We start from the raw sequence: 7,772 nt of genomic DNA, 5'->3' as shown, positions 1-7,772 counted from the left end.
CACTACATAATATTGAAAGGATCTATTCAACAGAAATATATAACCTTGATAAAGATATATGCACCCAATATAGGAGCAGCAAAATATATTAAAAATATTCTCGAGGACTTCAAAGGAGAAATTGATAGCAATACAATCATAGCAGAGGACTTCAGCACCCCGCTGGCAACACTGGATATATCCTCTAGACAAAAAATTAGCAAGGAAATAGACTCTAAATGAAGCACTAGACCAAATGGATTTAATAGATATCTACAGAGAATTACACCCCAAAACTGCAGAATTCACATTCTTCTCAAGTGCACATGGGACATTCTCAGAGATAGACCACATGATAGGACACAAACTAAATTTCTACAAGTTCAAGAAGATTGAAATCATATCAAGCATCTTAGATAACAATGGCGTGAAACTAGAAATTAATTACAACAAAAACATGCAAAGACATTTGAACACTTGGAGGCTAAATAGCATGTTATTAAACAATGAATGGGTCACTGAGGAGATCAAGGAAGAAATTAAAAACTTCCTGGAAACCAATGAAAATGAACACACAACACCACAAAATCTATGGGATGCAGCGAAAGCAGTTCTGAGAGGGAAGTTCATAGCACTACAGGCCTATCTCAAGAACCAAGAAAAATTTCTAATTGACTGTCTAATCTCACAACTTAAAGAATTGGAAAGCAAACAAAAAGAAAACCCCAGAGCAAATAGAAGGAAGGAAATAGTAAAGATCAGAGCAGAAATAAATGACATAGAGACTAAAAAAACAATTCAACGAAAACAAAGAGCTGGATCTTTGAAAGATTAATAAGATTGATGGACCCTTAACTAGACTCACAAGAAACAAAGAAAAAGAACCCAAATGCACAAAATCAGAAATGAAAGAGGAGATGTATCAACTGACACCACAGATATACAAAAGATCGTTAACAACTACTATGAACAAATATATGGCAACAAATTCGACAATCTAAGTGAAATGGACAAATTTCTAGAAACACACAGTATCCCAAAAGTGAACCGGGAAGAAATAGAAAACTTGAACAGACCAATAACAACTAAGGAAATTGAAGAGGTAATCAAGACTCTCCCAGCAAACAAAAGCCCAGGCCTGGATGGCTTCATGGGGGAGTTTTACCGAATATTCAAAGAAGAACTAACACCCATTCTCCTCAAACTCTTTCCAAAAATTAAAGAAGAAGGAAGACTTCCAAACTCGTTTTATGAGGCCTGCATAATTCTAATTCCAAAACCAGAAAAAGACACTACAAAGAAAGAAAACTGCAGGCCAATATCCCTGATAAACATAGACACCAAAATCCTGAACAAAATACTAGCAAATCGAATCCAGCAATACATCAAAAAAATTATTTACCATGACTAAGTGGGATTCATCCCAGGGATGCAAGGCTAATACAATATTTACAAATCAATAAATGTGATACACCACATAAATAAAATAAAGGATAAAAACCACATGATCATATCAATAGACGCTGAAAAAGCATTCGACAAAATCTAGCATCCATTTCTGATAAAAACGCTCAATAATGTGGAAATAGAGGGATCATATCTCAATATAATAATGGCCATATATGAAAGACCTACAGCCAACATCATAATCAATGAGCAGAAACTAAAAACATTTCCCTTAAGAACAGGAACAAGACAGGGATGTCCACTTTCACCACTCTTATTTAACATTGTACTGGAAATCTTGGCCACAGCAATCAGACATGAAGAAAAACTAAGGAATCCAAATTGGAAAGGAGGAAGTGAAACTGTCATTATTTGCAGATGCCATGATATTATACATAGAAAATTCTAAAGACTCCATCAAAAATATACTAGACTTAATAAATAAATTTGGCAAAGTAGCAGGATACTAAATGAATGTCAAGAAATCGATGACATTCTTATACACCAATGATGAACTCACAGAAAAAGAAACTAAGAAAACAATCCCATTTAACATTGCGGCAAAAAAATTAAGATACCTAGGAATAAACTTAAGCAAAGAAGCAAAGGACCTATTTGCAAAAAACTACAGGACATTGAAAAAAGAAACAGAGGAAGATATAAAAAAGTGGAAGCACATACCTTGTTCATGGATTAGAAGAATTAACATCATTAAAATATCCATATTACTCAAAGTGATCTATAGATTCAATGAAATCTTCACCAAAATACTGATGACATATTTCACAGACCTAGAACAAATACTTCAAAAGTTCATATGGAACCAAAAAAGACCCAATAGCCACAGCAATTTTGAAAAAGAAGGACAAAGTAGGTGGGATCACAACATCAGATATCAAGTTATACTACAAAGCGACTGTAATCAAAACAGCCTGGTATTGGCACAAGAACAGGCATATAGACCAGTGGAACAGACCTGAAAACCCAGAAATGGACCCAAAGCAATATGCTCAATTATATTTGATAAAGGTGGCAAGAGCATACAGTGTAGTAAAGAGAGCCTCTTTAATAAATGGTGTTGAGAAAATTGGACAGGTACATGCAAAAAAATGAAACTAGACCATCAACTTACACCATACACAAAAATAAACTCAAAATGGATAAAACACTTAAATGTGACCCGTGAATCCATAAAAATTCTAGAAGAAAATGTAGGCAACAAAATTTCGGATATCATACGCAGCAGAATTTTCACTGATACATCACCTAAAGCAACAGAAACAAAGGAAAAAATGAACACATGGGACTACATCAAGCTAAAAAGCTTCTGCACAGCAAAAGAATCAATCATCAAAATGGAAAGGCAGCCCACTGTATGGGAGAACATCATTGCCAATGATACATCAGTAAGGGGTTAATTTCCAAAATATATGGAGTACTCATACAACTCAATGAAAGGAAGACAAATAACCCAATTAAAAAATGGGCAGAGGACCTAAATAGACACCTCTCCAAACAGGACATACAAATGGCCAAGAGTCATATGAAGAAATGCTGAACATCACTAATCATCAGAGAGATGCAAATTAAAACAACAATGAGGTATCACCTTACACCTGTCAGAATGGCCGCCATCAACAAATCATCAAACAACAAATGTTGGCGAGGGTGTGGAGAAAAGGGGACTCTAGTGCACTGCTGGTGGGAATGCAGACTGGTGCAGCCACTATGGAAAACAATATGGTGTTACCTCAAAAAATTAAAAATTGAACTTCCATTTGACCCAGTGATCCCACTTCTAGGAATATATTCTAAGAAGCCTGAAACACCAATCAGAAAGAATATATGTACCTCCATGTTCATAGCAGCACTATTTATAATAGCTAAGACCTGGAAACAGCTTAAGTATCCATCAGTAGAAGAATGGATAACAAAGCTGTGGTACATATAGACAATGGAGTACTATGCGGCTGTAAGAAAGAAAGATCTCTTATTTTTTGAGACGATATGGAGGGACCTGGAAAGTATTATCCTAAGTGAAAGAAGCCAAGCAGAAAAAGACAAATACCACGTGATCTCACTTATATATGGAATATAATGAATATAACACTCTGAAGAATAATTTAGACCCAGACACACGGAAGTAGGGTACAGACTGACAACCTTTAGAAGAGGCGGTGGTGGGGGGTGGGAAGAGATAAACCACAGAACTTATATGCATGTATGCATAACCAATAGACATGGACAACAAAGCCGGGGACGGGGTTGGGGTGATGGGGAGAAGGGTGTCAATTGGTTAAGAAAAAAGAAACAACAGTGACAAAAATAAAATTTTAAAAAATTAAAAAAAATAAGTCAATAAAAATTAATTAATTAATTAATTAATTAAATCAGACGACCTTTCTTGATATTGATGAACTTCATGTTACCAGGTTTGAATCCACTATGAAAATTTACTTCAGGATTGGAGTTTACTGTATTTTCATAAGTAACAAACTCAATGTTTGTAGGGAATAGAACCAATGTATAAAACCATAAATGTACCTGGATGGATGATCAAAGAATTTGCATGAATTTTTGTTTTGTAAATGTGTGTGGCCTTTTACCTGGTAAATTTATTATTGATTCCCTCTTCTGTTCCCCTAATTTGTCCTGAAATCTTTCACCATCCATAGTAAAGTCTGTCCATTAATCATCTATTTCTAGCTATTTTAAAAGACACAAAGGAGATTACCCAGTGATTCTGCTCTCAAGTTATCCATAATTTCATGATGAAAGTAAGTTGTCTGCATTTATGATTCAAATCTGTGAGATAATGTATTAAATACCCCCAAATAGGAAAAACCCTTCTTTGGGAGTTAAAGAGCCTAGGAGAAAAGGTAAAGTTCTCTACTCCCCTTTCCTATTTACAGAACTATTAGATTAATGCAATGAAGGGTAGTGGGAAAGAGGAAGTATATCACTTTGGAACAGGAAGATCTGGATTCATTGTCCAGAAGAAGGTGCTTCAGATTTCTGAATTGACTTTTTTTTTTTTTTTCATAATGGAGATATTTATATCTTTTTTTCAGAACAGTTATGGAAATTAAAATAAATACTATTTGTGAAATTATTAAATAACATATGCTCTTTAAATCATACAGCCTTCTGGGACACTTCTGGTCTAAAGTTCAGTGGGCGCATTGCAATGGACACAATCCATCAAGGAAATTATTTAATGGAAATGTATTCTGAGAGTTGCATATTTAACTTATGTCATATTTGTTAAAATATTAAAAACTGTGTATTCTTTTTAAAAGTTATTAGATGTCTATTGAAATTTCAAAGCATTGTCCTGAAATAAATAGGATAAAAATAAATAAGAATAAGTAGTTGATGCTTTTTAAATTTATTACATAGCCCTCTCTAGAATTCACTGGTATAGAAGAGAACTGAGTTTGTCATATGATTTTCATTATGAGAATGCCTCTGCTAGGATACGAGAGTTGTTGTTTACACAATTTAATAGTATTCTACTTTCTAGTCAACCATTAAAGTCCATGAAAAGGAGAAAAATAGTAAAATCTGAAGAGGACATGGAAAAGGCCTTTGGCCATTTCGAAGGGATTAGAGGGGAGTCAATTAGCCGTAACTAACAGTCCTGAATTCATTGCTCCAGCTGGGTATTATTTTTGAGCTTCATTACACACATCTGACAATCAGAGGCACTCACACAGGCCTCTCAGGGCTCCCCTATGAGAACAGATACGGGAAAGTGTTTTGTACTCCCAGGTGAAAAGAAAGAGACCTTTAGATACGACAGATCCAGAAGAGCAGCTTGCTTTTCTTAAGGGTGTGTATGCATATGTTCAACTTACAAATATTATTTATTAAATGCTATTGGTTACTTTGCAACTGCAGTTGTATATAGTTGTTGTCAAAAACATACACTCTTTTCATTGAGTTTCCACGTGAAACGTTCCAATAAGGAAGAAACAGTTTACATTTTACTCCTGTAATGAAAGTGTGAGTGATCACAACACTTTTACAAGTGTGTCACTTGCTCATACTAAAGATGTAAAATCACTAACAGACTCTTACTACTGAAATCCCTACTATTCTACTTTTACATTTGAAATAGTCCAACATGGTCTTATTTGGGCTGAGTTGGGAAATACATACTTTATTGTGTTTGAGATGCTTAAAGGTATTCAAAGAAATGCTGAAGAATTTTAAATTTTGAATTTTGTAAAAGCGTATAGATTCACTGGTTTAAAATTACTAAGGGAGAAAAAGGCAACCAATGAAAATTCTCTTTCTGGCCAGTTTCCCTCTCCAGTAGAACACTGTCACCAGTTTATTTTGTTCAATGTCGGGGACTCTACAATTCCAGAATCCTAGTCTCCTACATACGTATCAACAGAGAAAGAGATTAAGGGTCAGAGATATAGACTGGCAATGGTTAACAATGAGAGGAGAGATACACTCACCTTATTGAAAAATAAAGAATGATTTCAGTGGAGCAAATACTGAAGCCTGTCAACTGTGCAGACAGCAGTTCCACACACAGATTTTTAGACCAGACCTGTTTGACCGGTTTGGTCTCAGAGCAGCTAAGGGAACCCAAGGAGAAGTAAGACTCATGTAAACAAAGTAAATATCCATTTGAAGTTCAGACTTTCTAAAGATAGAGTTCAGGAAATTTAAAGGGCTGGCATATAGAAGTTGAGAAAAGGAGGAAGATAGGAGAGAAGAGAGTTAAAGAGAAAAGGGGAGGGGAGGAAAGAAGTATAATAATTGCTCAGATTACTATTGAAAAATATAAGATGGTAAGTCAGTCATGTTTAAGTTTCTTCTTCTATTTCAATATTTACTGTCCATGTGACTTCGGGAAAACCTTTCAATGTTCCCATTTGTAAAATAGTAACTTCATTAAAAACACTGTTTATATAATATAGAAAGTTACTGTAATGTATATGGTATATATTCTCTCATGACTAATCATGACTAATGAGACAGTTTTCAATCTCTGCAGGATTGTTCTGTGGTTAAAGTTTATTCATATAGCTCATCTGTATGATGGAGAAAAATCTGAAAACAATCTATTTTCTTTAAATTTGAAATAAGAGAATCCTTAGCTGTACAACTCATAAAGAAAATATGGGTATATCACTCAAAACCTGCCCAAGTTGAAGTTAAGTTAAATGACTTTTTTAAGGACCGCCGAAAATATCAAAATTAAAAATAAGGGCCACTGTACTTCAGCAGAGAAACTTTAGTGTGACGATATTGTGCCATTTCTTTAACATCTTAATGAGAGCAATTCTAAGCATTTTAACTCCCCCCCCCCCCAATATATTATGATGAGGGCAAACTTTGTAATTAGTGGCCTCTAAATTTTAATTGTATCAAAGTCTTGTAGATTCATCTTTCCTGAACTAACTTATTCAATTATCTAATATTGTTTTCCACCTCTAAAGACAGAGCCAAAGACTGCATCCTAGAAAAGTGGCACCGGCTACCAATGCTTTTTATACAAGTCTTGATTTGTTAAGATGTTTTAGACTCCTAAGCAGTTTGGATAAATGGGGACAGAGATAAACCTTATTAGGGGCATTTTTTACCACTGTTAAAAATTCACTATATGGCCCAGGCTTCAAGCAACCATGAGCACTAACTGTGTCCTTGTGCTTGAGTCTGCCTTGGCTAATGCCTAGCAATATTTTCATGACTCATTCTGAGGCATGGCCTATGGTAAATGTCTCAGTACTAAGCAAATACCATTAAATGTTTCAGTACTAAGCAAATACCATTAAATTAAATTAAATACATTGGAAAGAAGTCTATTCATGCAAGGTGGGAATTGCAGCACAAGTTCCATAGACTGTGATTAAATTAAACCATTTGTCATAGTCTCAAAAGCCTTGTGAGAGACTGAGTTAATTCTTTGGGCTTTTGTAACAGTAAATTCCCTTGTAAATACACAATTTGACATGCATGTCATCTTACATTTCTTTATCTGGTTCCTGAAACTTAAAAATAAAATGTATAATATAGTCTACCTTACATGGGTTTAAGATTAGTCAGCATCTAAAACCTCCAAATTTCTAAATTAATAATTATAGAATTTGTTAGTGCTCACAGCACTCTTCTTTCTAATGATTTCTTCTTCTCCCTCCTTAAGTTAATGCTGACTCAGACATCATTAGGAAGATAATAATGGTCAGTATATAACTTGAATCTTAGTTTCAGAAATATTTCAGAGAAATGTACATAGTGCTTACATGTTTGTATCTGTTTTTTTTTTTTTTTTTTTTTGGTACGTGCCCTTAGCAGGAACCGAATCTGGGACTCTCTGGTCCACAGGT

This window comes from Molossus molossus, unplaced genomic scaffold (assembly GCF_014108415.1).
Source record: "Molossus molossus isolate mMolMol1 unplaced genomic scaffold, mMolMol1.p scaffold_m16_p_7, whole genome shotgun sequence".
NCBI lineage: Eukaryota > Metazoa > Chordata > Mammalia > Chiroptera > Molossidae > Molossus > Molossus molossus.
This window is presented reverse-complemented; position numbering follows the sequence as displayed.